This window comes from Vombatus ursinus, unplaced genomic scaffold (assembly GCF_900497805.2).
Source record: "Vombatus ursinus unplaced genomic scaffold, bare-nosed wombat genome assembly UNPS02011700.1, whole genome shotgun sequence".
NCBI lineage: Eukaryota > Metazoa > Chordata > Mammalia > Diprotodontia > Vombatidae > Vombatus > Vombatus ursinus.
The window spans coordinates 6,120,496-6,135,908 of NW_020951478.1; the positions used below are offsets into that span (position 1 = coordinate 6,120,496).

A 15,413-nucleotide genomic window follows, 5' to 3' on the forward strand; every position below is an offset into this window, starting at 1 on the left:
CATCTGTACTTTGGACAAATCTGGACCTCACTTCAGGCATCTCTGATGAGCTCTCAAAAGCCAGCCAGGACACACTGTCATGGGCCCTTTGAGTCACTCTGTATTTGCATGGTTGAGTGCGGACTGGGCCTGTGAACTTCAACAATGTGGGGGTCTGACTTGGAAGCCAAGGTAGACTTCCAGGCACAACTGGTGGGGAAGACAGATGGGGTATGTCTGGCATGGAATTCACAAACACAGATGTAGATGGACTTTCTGGGTGCAGTCTCTCACTTGGGGCCAGTCTAGAATACTGTGTTGTTGTAGATCCAGAAAAATCCAGACTGAGGATGTCTGTTAATTCTTGGGCCTTTCTGGATAGAGGATGACTTGTTTTACTGGAAAAAGGGTGTAAGGAATTATCAGTACTTTCTCTATGGGAAGAATCAAGGGATGCTGTCTGGGGGAATGAAGGCACTTTGTCTGGTAGCTCAGTAGGTTTAGAAAATACAATGGTATGAGATGAGCCAGGAACTGATGAAGAGAGAGATGGGGATGGAAGAGCTGAAACAATGTCTGACCCTGGTGTGTGCTGGTTTGGAATGGGCTGAGATGACAGGACAACACTCAACAATGTCACAGATGGTGCTGTGGATGATGGGACAGACATGTTGGGTTGAGGCAAACCTGTCATATCAGCTGCTTCATCCAAGTCTTGAGGTCTTGAGTGGATCAGAGCCTGAGCCAACTCCTTGAGAGGATCCAGGGATGCACTATGCCCACTCCCTTGATAAAGGGCTGAAGAGATATCTGTCTGAACCCTAGTTCTAGGGGGAGGGTGTGCCAGTGTGGATTTGATTATCTGAAGCAAGCTTGCATTTTCAGGGAAATGTCTCATGGGGTCCTTGAGCCTGTCAACATTCGAGGAAGACTTTACTTCCCAAGAAGGCCATGTTGGTGACGTTGATGTAGATTTCTGAGGGTTTGTAAATGATTATGGGGTTAGGGTGACATTCATCTGCAGATGGCTGGTACCTGGAAGAGCAGAGGTGTCCAAACTCCTTCCAAGGGCAGGTGACCTTGTAAATCCCAGCAGTGAGTGCAGTGAGGTAGAGGGCTCAGTTTCTGGGGGATGATAATATTGATACTTTGAAAGATCTGGGATTTCCCTTGTGTGGCACTGAAATCACTGAGGCAGTTTGCTATCCTTTCATGTTGAACTGCTGTGGCCAAAACACTCATTTTCTCATGGCCGACATTCTGGGTAGCAATCCCCTTTCTCTCCTCCGGACAAAGAGACCATACTTTCCAGTTTAGTCAGACCTATGCTTCACTTCCACACTATGTGCAGCTATACACTGACAGATGAATTTGTCTGAAAACCACACCTGCCCATACTTGGGTCACACCCTCCTAATCCTTCTCCTCTGTTTTCCAGGGCAGTTTCCGCATCATTTTCTGGAATCCAGCATCCTTCGGGGGGGGGGGGGGGGGGGGCGGCGGGGGGAGGATATGTCCACAAGGGATCCCAAAAAGGCTGTTGCTCACAGGGCAACTGATACTGCATCTTCACACAATATGGGGAAATGACAGCCCCCAAAGAATAAAGTGTGATTCATTTCCCAGGCCAAAAGGAAAACTATACACACACCTCTCACTACACAAAGTCCTGTCTCTGCTTGCCTCTGGAGAAAGCAGCTGAACATGCAGTACTGACTTACATATCACACCTTCCATGTTGACTCCTTCCCCAGCACCAGCAGAGTCTGCTCTAGGCAGAATTTAGTTTGTCCCTAAAACGTAGGTCTGTTCATGTCACCAGTCCACCCTATTCAATAAACTCCAGTGGCTCCTTATTAGCTTTCAGAATCAAATATAAAATCCTGTTTGACTTTTAATCTTTCATAACTCGGCCCCTTCCCACCTTTCCAGGCTTCTTAAACCTTAGTTACTTACTCCTCTCCATCAATCAGTCAATCAATAAATATTTGTCAAAACACCTATTATGTGCCAGGCACTGTGCTGGGCGATGGGGTACAAATATTTAAAAAAAAAAAAAAAAAGGAAAGACAGCCCCTACCCTGAAGGGGCTTACATGTAGAGTAGTCAGATCCAGTGTTACCGGCCTCCTTGCTCCTCACACAAGCATGCCTTAACTCTTGTTTGTGATGTATAAAAAGTTCAAGAGACATAATTTGAGTTATTAATCGTGGCTAGAGAATAATTAATAAAAGGTTTGGTCATCTGGCCATCTCTCCTAAACCACAGAGGGGTCTTGGTGGCTTCTCGATGCTCATATGCCCTTGGAAGAGTGGGTATTTCCCAACAACTGATTGTTAATGAGAAGAATGAATATTATGAGAGGCAGACCTATTCTTATGAAAGGCTGGGGGCCTTTGATTAAGTCACTTTTACTTCCAGACCACCCTGAGTCCCAGGCAATCTAGACAAAGGATCTACACCCAAGCCCCCTCTACCCAAGCCTGAGTAGAACACAATAGGCTTTGCCACTTGGGGAGGGTCTGAACAAGATTAAGGAGTAAATTAATCCAATCTCATTATCAGTAATGTTCTTCAGATACTGGCTGAATAAAAAGGGGCTGATTTCTGAGGAAATAGGAAGGCAAAAAAAAAATCCTGGTCCTAATTCAATAATGGATTATTAATATAAGAGATTCTCTCTTATAATCATTTCTCTCACTCCGTCCTCATCTCCTCCACCTTCTGGATTCTCTGACTTCCTTCAGGCCTCAGCTGAAGTCCTACTTTCTGCAAGAAACCTTTCCTACTTTTTTTTTTTTTGTTTTGGTGAGGCAATTGGGGTTAAATGACTTGCCCAGAGTCACACAGCTAGTGAGTGTTATGTGTCTGAAGTCAGATTTGAACTCAGGTCCTCCTGACTCCAGGGCCTGTGCTCTATCCACTGCACCACCTAGCTGCCCCTCCTAATCCTCTTAATCTTAGTGCTGATTACCTCCATTTGATCCTTTATATATTTTGTTCATGTAATATGTCTGCATGTTGTCTCCTACCATTAGACTAGGAGCTCTCTGAGAACAGGGGTGGTCTTTTGCCTTTGTATCATCAGTCCTTCCCACAATGCCTTGTACATAGTGGCCTCATAATAAATGTTAGTTAACAAATTTAATTAGGGGGCAGCTGGCTATTTGACCAAGCAGTGAAATGTGGGAAGAGCACTGACATGGGGCTTTAGCTGGTCCAAGTTATTGGGCACAATCAGAAACAAAAGAAAGATGGCATTTCTGTCCTTAGATAATAAAACTGTTCTTAAAAATTTTTTAAGTAAATTAAATAATTTTAAATTATTAAAATATTATAAATTTTATTATACCATTATGTTTATTATTATTATTATAAAATTATTAAAAACAGGAGTAGTAATAACAAGAGACCGATACTAAGGGCTCAACATCTATGGAAGGGGTCTTTAGAATCTAATTCCATTTACTAAATACCTACTATGTGCAAGGCTGTGATAAGAGCTTAAAGATACAAAGATTTTAAAAAGCAGAGCCCTGTCCTCAATTAGTTTACAATAAGCTACATATATAAATAGCTCTAATGGGGGGCAGCTAGGTGGCACAGTGGATAGAGCACGGGCCCTGAAGTCAGGAGGACCTGAGTTCAAATCTGGCCTCAGACCGAACACTGGACACTTACTAGGTGTGTGACCCTGGGCAAGTCACTTAACCCCAATTGCCTTAAAAAAAACAAAACATAAATAGCTCTAATAGTGAATAGAATGATTTAAGGGCAAAGGAGGGTTCAAGCTGGCATTGAAGATTTGGGGAGGGAGGAAGGGTTCTTTTCCATTTGTAGCAGGGTCAGAGATAGTGGCAGTGGAAGGTGGAGTTTAGTTTTTAGAGAAATTGTTGAGGAATTGAAGGCATATTCAATTCTACATCTCAGAGAAGAAAATAAAAGCAGAAACAGAGAAGGGTCATCTGCAAAAAATAAGGTACTTGCTTCTCTTCCCTTATGAGTATTTTTTTTAAAGCTGACCACTTGATGAGGAGTCAGGTGACCAGGGTAACCCTGGCTTTGTTATTAACTAGCTGCCTGACCTTCAGCAAGTCGTGTGACCCATCTATCATCAGCTCCCTCAATAATAAAAGGAGAAGGTCGGACAAGGTCCCTTCCAGCTCTAAAACCCTATTATTCTGTGCTATGATTCTACTCTTTCAAATTAGGGCTAGCACTCTGGATGCGATGGCACCACCAGATTACTATTCTCGGACTTACCTCATCATCACTGTACCAAATAATCAAATCAGTTTTTGCCCATTTATTTAAAGGATCCAGAGAGGCATCCTAGCATCCAGATTTGAAGTCAAAATAAAATCCCACCTTGGACATTTACTAACTGTGAGACCCTGGCAAATTACTTAGCCTCTGGTCCTCAGTTTTCTCATTTGTGAAATGGAGATAATATCAGCACTTTCCTCACACTATTGTTGAGAGGATTAAATGTACAATATAAATATATAAATGTATAATATAAATAATATAAATGAATAATGTATACAAAATGCTTTGCAAACCTTAACACTATTAAAATGTTGAATTTTTATTATAATTATAAAAATCCTTCAGAAACAAGCACAAGAATATTTTCTTCCTCTCCCTACCCCAATTTTCTTATCCTTTAACAGTTATAACTCACTATATATAAATATGTGTGTATATCTATATCTATATACATATATATAATTTCTTTAATAAAATTCACATAAAGCACCTTGATTCATAATGTAATCACAATGTAAAAATTCCAATATTCTCCTCAAAAGGACTGCTTACAAGAAACACTTAAAGAAAAAGAAGAAAAAAAAAAGAATAATGATAACCTTGGCATTTCCTTCCCCCGCAGCTTCAAGTACACTTAAGTGGGAAGTGCCCAAAACCTTCTGTTCAAATGTTCCATCACAAAGGATGACTTTTCCATGTGCTCTGGGCAATGTGCTTTGGTTCTCTTTGATTTTACATGACCTTGGAACGATTTATATTAAGTTTGCTTGACCAAAAATGTAGGGGGAGAGGAGGAATGTCTGATTTCTCAAGGTTTAAAAATCTGGTGTTCCAGCAAACATATTCCTTTCCCTGTCATATTTATTCAAGACAACACAAAGATTACCACCACTACCCCCAGTCTTCTTCTTAACTATGCCAATAAAAGATGAGAACGGTTATGAAAAAGCTTCACTATAATGATGTGGCACGTTTCTCTAGAACTTTATTATGAATTCAGGATTTATATTCAAAGAACCTGTTTACAGGGAAGGAACCATTGAAGCAAAAAGAGCTCTTTTGGTCCATGACAGCTACACTTAAAAATTAATAATAATCTGGCACTGACCAAGAAAAATGGAAAGAAGTGGTTAATCGAAGCTGCCTATCAAATTGTCACAATGTAAACAAATGTTTAAATGTTAGTTTCATAGTTTGAAGTTGTTGGGTTTGGGTTTTTGTTTTTTCTTTTTTTTTGGCAGCAGGGGAGGGTGGAGGGTATATTTGCTTATGACATTCAAATCCTTGCTTTTATAAATACTTATTTTAGTAGAAAGGGAATAGTTCAGTCGAAATAACTATCAAAAGGTTCTTTTGATCATTTTCAACTTCTGAACTATGGATTACTAATATCTTAACAAGCCAGCCTGTTATTTTTTCTCTTTAGCACTTTGGCTCAGTTACACACATACAGTCTCATGCTGGGCCACAGAAGAGATTATATTTGAAAAGGAGAGGAATGAGACAATGAGAGCAAAGGGAATGTGGAAGAGATTATGTTTTTCAGTTTGGAAGGAAAACTGGACATCTATATTAGTGGCTTTTAGACCTGATTCTTCCACGGAGACCAGGGTCAGCCTCCGATAATTTGTTCAACTCTGGAGATGTGTTTTATGTTATGCTAAGAAAAAGTTTCTTTATGGTGGGGGAGAGGGGAGATGGTGTTGAGGCTGATGTAGGGATACGAATGAATATTCTCATTCTTCTAGATATGGAGCATCACAACCTAGCTGGGTTTCTACCACAAGAAATGGGATGATGGCTTCAAATTCGTTGTATGGAGAAGAGCATTCATTTGTCTCCCAAACATCTTTCTAACAGGATTCACTCACATCTTGCCTCACAGACTGAAGAAAAGTTTCCTACCGTTCCTCTTCTTTCCCTTTGCTAGGAAAAACTAAGAAAGAGAGAGTCTTGCCCCAGTAAGAAACAAAATCCTTCAGAGATTTCTCCAAAAGAAGTCCTGCTTCACAACTGTTGTGCTACACAGCTGATTATAGACTACAGTTCCTTTTCCATTTATTCCTCTAAGTAAGTAGAATGTGCAAGGCACCATGTTCTGCATGATCCTATTACAAAATACCCAGTGCATAGTACAGTCACAACCCCAAAACAGTTGAGTGGATAAGTGGATAATCTGCCCTAATGTTTACCATCACAATATGGTAATAATTGACAGTTGACTACACTGGGATTCCATGAGTTAGGACCACTAAAATCATAAAATCCCATACACAATCCCACCATCATACCCACAGAGTTCTTTCAACTCCTAAACAGACAGAAGCCAAGCTGCCTTGAGCTGATGGTGCCAATACATATGAAAATGTCTAATTCAACATGCATAGAATCCCTCCCCCAGCACCCCAAGAAGAACTTAACTGAAATGCCTTTCCTGAGTCTACCCTCAATTTATCCTGTCTGCACCTTGTTTGCACATCGTCATTTGCATGCTGTCTTCCCCCATCACGTTTTTGAGCTCCTTGAGAGCACTATTGTTCTAGGCCATTTTTTGTATTATTGCCAGCACTTAGCACAGTGCCTGGCACATTGTGGGCACTAGCTGACTTGAGCAGTCTCCCTCTTATGCTTCAATCTAAGGTCTCCTGTGACAAAAATCCTGGAGCCTAGAAGGGCTACAGTACAGTTTTCCTTTGAAAGGTAGTCAATCATACTTCCATTCCTTTTTGTACCCCAAAGATCCATCATTGGTACCTAGGTGATTTTGTTTTTTTCTGCAAAGAGTCAAAGTTGAAAAGGAATGATGGGATGAAAGGGGAATGAATTTTGAGATTTCATTCTCTTCCATTGCAGGTACTAGATGGGGAAAAATCCTGGTTGAAAGTAATGTTATGGCTTTTCCCGGGCAGCGTCAGCCATGGCGGACGGGCAGGTCCTGGTGATCAACAGGCGGGGCCATCTCCTCGGCCACTTGGCCGCCATCGTGGCCAAGCAAGTCCTCCTGGGATGGAAGGTGGTCGTGGTTCGCTGCAAAGGCATCAACATCTCAGGAAACTTCTACCGGAACAAGTTGAAATTCCTGGCTTTCCTCCAAAAGAGAATGAACACAAACCCTTCAAGAGACCCTTACCACTTCAGAGCCCCAAGCCGCATTTTCTGGAGGACAGTCAGAGGGATGCTTCCTCACAAGACCAAGTGAGATCAGGCTGCCTTGGAATGCCTTAAGGTGTTTGATGGTATTCCACCACCCGATGACAAGCGGAAACGCATGGTTGTTCCAGCTGCTCTCAAAGTGGTCAGACTAAAGCCAACTAGAAAGTTTGCTTATCTGGGACGCCTGGCCCACAAGGTTGGCTGGAAGTATCAGGCAGTGACTGCTACATTGGAAGAGAAGAGGAAGGAGAAAGCCAAGCTCCATTATAGAAAGAAAAAGAAGCTTACGAAACTACACAAGCAAGCCGAGAAGAACATGGAAGGCAAAATAGACAAATACACAAAGGTGCTGAAGAAGCATGGGCTGCTGGTGTGAGCCCAATAAAGTCTATCCTCTACAGCAAAAAAAAAAAAAAAAAAAAAAAAAGTAATGTTATGGAAATGAAAAGAGAAGAAAGAAAGCAGGATAATCCCCAAAGACCTCTGGAAGAAAAGAAAGGAAATAACTAAAGTTTAGAACCAAGAAGTGAGCGGGGGAAAGGAAATGTGCTGTTATTCTATATCCCTAGGTATCTATGGGCCAAAATCTTACTCCCTTCTTTTTCCCTCAACCTAAACCCTATTACAGTCCCAGGACATTATTAAACTTGCAGAGTTCCAAACCACCTCCTTAAATTAGGGGCAGTCTAGTGGGCATCTTCTTTCCCCAACTATGTTATATAGTCTTGGGCTATGTGTTACATTTTGTATCTTTCACAGAGTCTTACACTTGATAAATACTTGTTGAATAAGTGACTAAATAAGCATTCTTGATTAAAAGTCATGAGACCTGGGTGTAGTCACCCAGCCCTGCCACTAACTAGTATAGTATACTTTGGTAAGTTAACCTCCCAGGGTCTCAGTTCCCTCATCTATAAAATGAGGTTGGCCTAGGTGGCTTTAGCAGTACAGCTATGAACTAGATAGTCTCAGATCTGTCAGCTCTAATAGTTTAAAAACTCAGCAATTATAGTCATGCAAATGTTATCATAAGCAAAGTTAAATGCTATTGCAGTCAATACTGTGTATTTTTCGCCTTCACCTCTTTTTATCTGAAGGAAAATTTTAAAAGAATATTCTGGCAGCATCAAAATGGAGAACACCTTGGGCTGAGGAAGGGTCCACAAATAGCAGCTCATCCTGATCCACTTGGGACTCACAGGGTGACTGACTTTTTCTCTCTCTCCAATCCACCTGGGAACCCTCAGAGCTTCTACCACCCCTGAGGAACAGCCATCCAACTGAAGCAAAAGCTTTAGGTATGTGAGAGCGTAGGGGAACAATTATTTCTATCTGTGCCTCAAAAGAAAATTCCAAAATCACCAAATTCAAACACCAAATGTTTACTGAGAGGCTACATACAAAGAAGCATCATACTAACCCTGTCTGAGAAAAGTTCATGTTTGCAAAAGGTTTGGTGAACACGTGGAAAAAGTAAAAGATTTAAATAACAATGACAAAAATATCACAGATGTCATAATACAATACGATGCCAAATGAGTGTGCAGAAAATAAAAGCCATGGGAGTTTAAAGGAGGAAAAGGTCACGGCATAAACTTTGACAACTTTTTTCTCCTTATTACTCTTCTTTACAAAACTGCTCCAGCCTCAGGTCAGATTGGGAAGGAAAGAAGGAAGGAAACAAACATTTGTTAAATGCCTACTATGTGCCAAAGCACTGTGCACTTACTCAGTGCTATGCACTTACAAATATTATCACATTTTGTCCTCATAACAGCCCTGGGAAATAGGTGATATTATTATCACCATTGTACAGTTGAGGAAACTGAGGTAGACAGAGGGTGAACAACTTGCCCTGCATCACACAGCCAGTCAGTGCCTGAGACTGGATGAGAGCGTAAGTCTTCCTGTCTTTAGCCCCAACACACACTATCCACTAGCTTCCTCTAGGCCTTGAGTCTCATGTTAATGATCTTGAACCTTATCCAAGGCAACGGGGAGCCCCTGGAGGTCTCTGTGTGACAGTGATATGATTAGTAAGTTTTTTAAGGAAGATACTACCATCTTGCAATATTGCTTCCGAAGGGCTTCCATATATATTTGAACCCTACAACAATCTAAGAAGCTAAAAAAGAGGCAGGGCTTCCCCCAGGCTCACACTCCTACGACCTCCCAGGGCTGCTGTAGTGTTCTGCTGTAGACACCTGCCATCCCTGTTCTCCAAACCTCCCTCTTGTTCCTAGTTCTCTCCGCATCTTGTCTCTCCTCTCTTTACCCTCTTAGAGAGGAGGCTCTTTGAAGGCAAAGCCAGCTTCACTTTTCAGTCTTTGGTCTCCTGACACAAGCACACTAGAAGCTTACTTCATAAAGGCTTGCTGGTTCTTTGTTCAATCAGCAGCACTGGGTAGGACAGGAGAGGATAAGAAATTGGAGGCAGAGCCCAGGTTCGAAGAGGTTTTGAGGGCCTGAGAGAATGGAACTGAAAAGAGGAAGGAAGGACTTGGTAACAGACTCAATGTGGGTAAAAGGAAGCTAAAAATGAGTGCAAGGTTTCAAGCCTGGTGACTGACAGGATAATAATGTTCACAAGAAAAGGGAAGTCAGGAGAGGGAGCTGGTTTGGGAGGAAGACAGGCCAGAGCTCTCTTAAATGATCATTCCAATTAAGTTTTCCTTCCCATTTCGACATGGAGTCAGTCCTTGACTCCCTCACAGATCTACGGCCTCTAAGGATTGGCCAAAGGCCAAAAGGACATGCTGCTCCCTAAGTTACAGCACCACCTCCGCCTCAAACAGTCCCCATTCACAGAAGGTACAACAGGCATAATACAGCCTGACCCTAACTCCCCCCTAAGACACACAACACACACCCCCTCAGTAACAAGTCCACCAACTCAAGTCATTTCCTGGGATTCTTCCATCCCCTAAATGCCCTCCCGGGCTTCTTCTTCCTATATAGCTCCCCCCTTATCATCACCCCAAACCCAGCAAATTCCCTGCCCTCTTCTTGCATCCCTCAAACACAAACACAACACACATACACCCTGCTAAGTTCAGATCCTACCCCTGTTACTTAAGAAGGCAAGCCACTTACTTTTGCTAAGCCTCAGTTTCCTCACCTGTAAAATGAGGGTATTCATTTCTTGAACTCTTTCCCTTCTACTACCACTGCTTAGGATTTCACTGTCTTTCATCCCTTTTCTAGAGGCAGCTAGCTGGCACAGGTGCTGGTCGAGAAGACCCGAATTCAAATCTAACCTCAGATACTTACTAGCAGTGTGACCCTGCACAAATCACTTCATTTCTGTCTGCCTCAGGTTCATCAACTGCAAAATGGAGATGATAACAGCACCTATCTTGCAAAGCTGTTGTGAGGATCATGAGATAGTACTTGTAAAGCACTTAGGACAGTACCTGGTACACAGCAGGTGCTATATAAACGCTTATTTTTTTCCCTTCCCCTTCTCCCCTTCCTCTTTCCTTTGATGGAAGCAAAAGACCCACTCCCCCAAAACACAATTCCTGATTCTTACCTTGCCCCAGCATTAGCAACAGAACTGGGAACAGTCAGAGATAAAAGGAAATGAGGAGAGAACCAAAGTAATAAATGGTATTTTTATACAACTTAGACTTTATAAAGCACTTTACAGGCATCACTTCATGATCATTTCCATTTGTAGATGAAGAAACTAAGGCTTAGAAAAGCAAAAAATATTTACTGGGTATATATCGATTAAGTCATAGTACTCCTTTTAGGGATATAAAAATATAGAAAGAAGAAAAGCATTTAATATGGGAAGCTCTAGAATGAGAGGTGTGGTAGATAAAACAATGGACTTCGAATCTGGAAGATCTGGGTTCAAATCTGACCCAAGACTGTGCAACCTAGGCAAGTCACTTAATTTGGCCTCAGTTTCCTCATCTGTAAAATGAGAGCAGTGGACTGCATTGACTGTAAGGTGCCTTCCAGCTATAAATGTATGATTTTAGGAATGTGTCCTGATCCAATTAACTCCAGATCTCTCAGAGACTTCCTTAAAATGCCTACCATATCAGGTTCAACAAAACAAAATAGTCCAGACACTGGTTCTAATATATATATATATATATATATATAGGGTTAAGTGGGAAAACAAAAAACAAAAAAAAATTTAGAAGTATACTTTTTTTTCATTAGATGAATCCCCATTTACCTCCTGGAATATTTTATTAATAAATCTGCTGCAATAGGTAAGACCTCTGAAGTCACAGAATCATAGGATTTAGGATTGGAAAGAAATCTTTAAAAAATCATCTGGTAAAGTCCAATTCCTTCATTCTACAGATGAGAAAACCGAAGTCCAAGGAAGTTATGTGATTTGCCTAACATCATATAGGGGGTAAGAAGCAACAATAGGGCTTGAACTATAAAGTAAAACTATGCATTAAAGAGTGCTAGGTTTAGAGTAACAGGACCTGCAGAATTTGAAGCCCAAAGACCTGGGTTCAAATTCTTGTTTTGTCACTTAACCACAAGAATGGAAAGAGCAACGACTGACTCTGAAGTCAGAAAAACTAGATTCCAATCCCAAGTCTGCTATTTGCTACCTTTTGTGAACTTGGGCAAAATTACCTAACCCTCCTGGCCTGTTTCCTTACCTGTAAAACAACAGAGTTAGACTGGACGGTCTGTGAGGGGGGTCAGCAAACTATAGGGCCAAGTCCAGCTCATCACCTGCTTTTGTATAGCCACAGGCTAAGAATGGTTTTTGATGTTCTAATGTGGCAGAACCCATTTATTTGGTCTTCAAGCCACATAGTTTGTTGACGCATTTTAACTCTAAATCTGTGGTCCTTCTGACACCTGTATGTCCTTAGACAAGTCATGTAATCTCTCTGGGCTTCTGTTTTTTCATCTGTAAAATGAAAGAGTAGATGGCCACTAAGATCTCTTCCATCTATGAATCCAGGTCTTCTTATTCAAAATCTAGGGCTATTTCCGCTCCGCACATGCTGCCTGTCCCATCTGGAGCAACCTACACCTAAAGCAGGAATTGCCTATACAATATTCCTGCCATGGACCCATCTAGTCTCTATGTGGAAGACTCTAGAATTTGAAACCTTACTCTTTTCCAAGATAGCCACCCCATGTTGGAGAGCTTGGGATGTTCTTCCTATTGAGTGAAAATATGATACTATGATTTCAATCCAATGGTACTGTTTGTACCCTGCATAACACAGCAGAGCAAGTCTAATAGACTTCCATAGAATAATTCCAGCCATGTCTTTGGCAGTTGAAAAGAAAAGTAGCTAAAGAAGAGCCCAGCCCTTGAGAGGAAAATTACTTCTCCCTTCTTGGAGGGGGAAGGGATTTCTCTTCTCCATCCCCACAACAAAAAGCATGACGCCTCGCTGTGAAGCTACCTGCCCAGTCAGAGACAAGGTAATGAGCAGAAAGCAGAAAGCAGGTCCAGTAAGTCAAGGCAGAAGACAGAAGGAGCCTGTGATTTGTTAGAGCAGGCCTGCACAACATGCGGCCCACCAAAGGATTTCGGGCTGCCACAAAAATGTAGGGTTGCTACTGCGCATTCTCCTGTTTTTCATAGCAACCAACCATCATCAGTCTGTCTCTAGTCTAACCTATGTGCCACCTGAAGAAGTTTAGCTTATTTTAATTTTGGCCCCTACCTACTGCTAAGTTGTGCAGGTCAGTGATGGAGAATTGAATGCAAGTTTGGGGAATAGAGTTACAAAGAGGAATAGGTTTAGGGAATCCAGCTCAGTAGGCAGAGCAGTATGAGGATACTATGCAAGGAGAAAGGACACTGGGAATACTAGAGGTGAGAGTAGTGCTTCTTAAACTATGGGTCGCAACTCCATATAAAGTCATGAAAAATTTGGCAACAGTAAAAGGTTTCTGAATACACAACAACCAAAAATTAACTCCAAATCACACGCATAATGAATCCGAGGTGCTTCTGGCAGCGCCTGATGCCCATGCTGCATCATGCAACTTAACCACGGCCTTGGGTCTGAACACAAAGCATGCGCACTTTGCACTGTGCCCGCTATCACGCCACGCAATGCCAAGGAATGATGCCACAACACAAAAAGGGGTCTTGAATGGAAAAAGATTAAGAAGCCCTAGCCTAGACCATGTGTGTTCCTTCTACTTGTGTCTACTAGTGAACTCTATGTGTGTACTGACTCTTTCCTCTGATATGGCTTATATTTGTGGGAGAGGTAACTGCAGATACACATACAGGAATAAATATTTGTTGCTGAGTCATTGCAGTCATGTCTGATTCTTTGTGACCCCATTTGGGGTTTTCTTGGCAAAGATACTGGACTGGTTCACCATTTCCTTCTCTAGGTCCTTTTACAGATGAGGAAATTGAGGCAAGCAAGGTTAAGTGACTTGCCCAGGGTCACATGGCTATTAAGTGTCTGAGGCCACATACTGACTCCAGGCCCAGTCTCCATCCACTGAGCCACCTAGCTGCCGCAATTTGTAAGAATGTATTGCATCTATATTTAATAATTCCTAATTGATAACTTGCCTTATATTACAGGTGTGAGCATATGAAAACCTATAAAGTACATTCTGCATTATGAATTTCTCTAAGTTACACTGTTACTATTCTTTCATAGGCTGACAAAGGGCATGGCAGGATGATAGATAACCTTATATTTTACTATTCTTTTAAGAATGCTCCATTTGATATCTTCAGGGAAGGGCAGAGACTCCCAATTTTTTTTTTTTGCCTCTTCTCAACATTTCCTTATCTGCTTCAGTACAAATCTAAAAGGAATATCAAGGATAAAGATGATCTTTTGCTTCCAAAGCCCTCTAAGAGATATTGCTACTACCTTGTGGTTATTCTCTTCTGACTAGGACCTTTGCTAAAGCTGGTAGACTTGGGTAACCTCAGTATAAGCCACTTCTGTTCAGGACATAAATGTTCCACGGAACAGAGTTGCACTATTCTCTAGACATGTGGCTTTTTTTGGAACTGAATGAGAGAGAAGACTCAGTAATATTTATATGCCTCATGAAACATCTGTGCTACTTCAGAACTTGTCATAATTCAAAGGTGCGCATGAGGTACAGTAGATGCTAAAAGCAGTCACGACCCCTAATTCTGGGTCAGCACTTTGAAAGATCTATGATGTCATCAGTGTGGCTCCCCACACTTGAGCAGACAGGCTTCCTAAGTTGTTGTGGCCTGAAAAAAAACCACCTGGTAGTAGGTGAGCCATTTTGAGATAATTAAGCTGCTTCCGAGACAACAAATATGTCTGCCACTGGGCTCATACTCTATGCAGCATGGTAAGACAGAAGAGAACCCAAAATTATGACCATAGATCAACAGTTCTCCAACATTTTGGTCTCGGGACTACTGTACACTCTTAAAAGTAAAGCCACGTCTCCTCACGAAGAGCTTGTCTATCTGGGCTATATCTATTGATATTTATAGTATTAGAAATTAAAACATCTTAGTACTAAGAAGATAGTTTTGGCCAGGCAGACCCCCTTTAAAGGGTCTCAAGGACCCACACTTTGAGATCCACTGCCCTAGATCAGTGGTGTCAAATACAAATAGAAACTAATCTATACATAAGGATCCCTATGGGTCACATACTGACTCAGTTTTAAAATATAATATTACCTAAGTTTTATTGCATTTTTATTTATTTTTTGAATATTCTCCAATCTTATTTTAATCTGGCTCAGACAGCGTGTTGTGGGTTATGTGCTTAAAACCTCTGCCCTAGACAATAAATACATATATATAGTGCAAGCTCTGGCAGAGAATCCAGGGACACCTCCATATCACTATAAGACATATGATACATATGGTAGTGAATCAGTGGTTATCAGAGAAAGACTAGGGCAGCTAGGTGGTACAGTGAATAGAGTGCCAGGCCTGACATCAGAAAGACTTGTCTTCCTGAGTTCAAATTCAGCCTAAGACACTTACGAGTTGTGTGACCTGGATAAGTCCCTTCACACTGTTTGCCTCAGTTTCCTCA

General features: G+C 41.5%; 1 protein-coding gene and 1 pseudogene across 1 annotated transcript in view; one reads left to right on the top strand and one right to left on the bottom strand.

Moving 5' to 3' along the window:
- WDFY2 (WD repeat and FYVE domain containing 2) overlaps positions 1-15,413 on the bottom strand; it is a 158,569-nt gene that overhangs the window by 105,722 nt on the left and 37,434 nt on the right. The window lies entirely within an intron of this gene.
- LOC114039203 lies at positions 7,166-7,777 on the top strand (annotated as a pseudogene).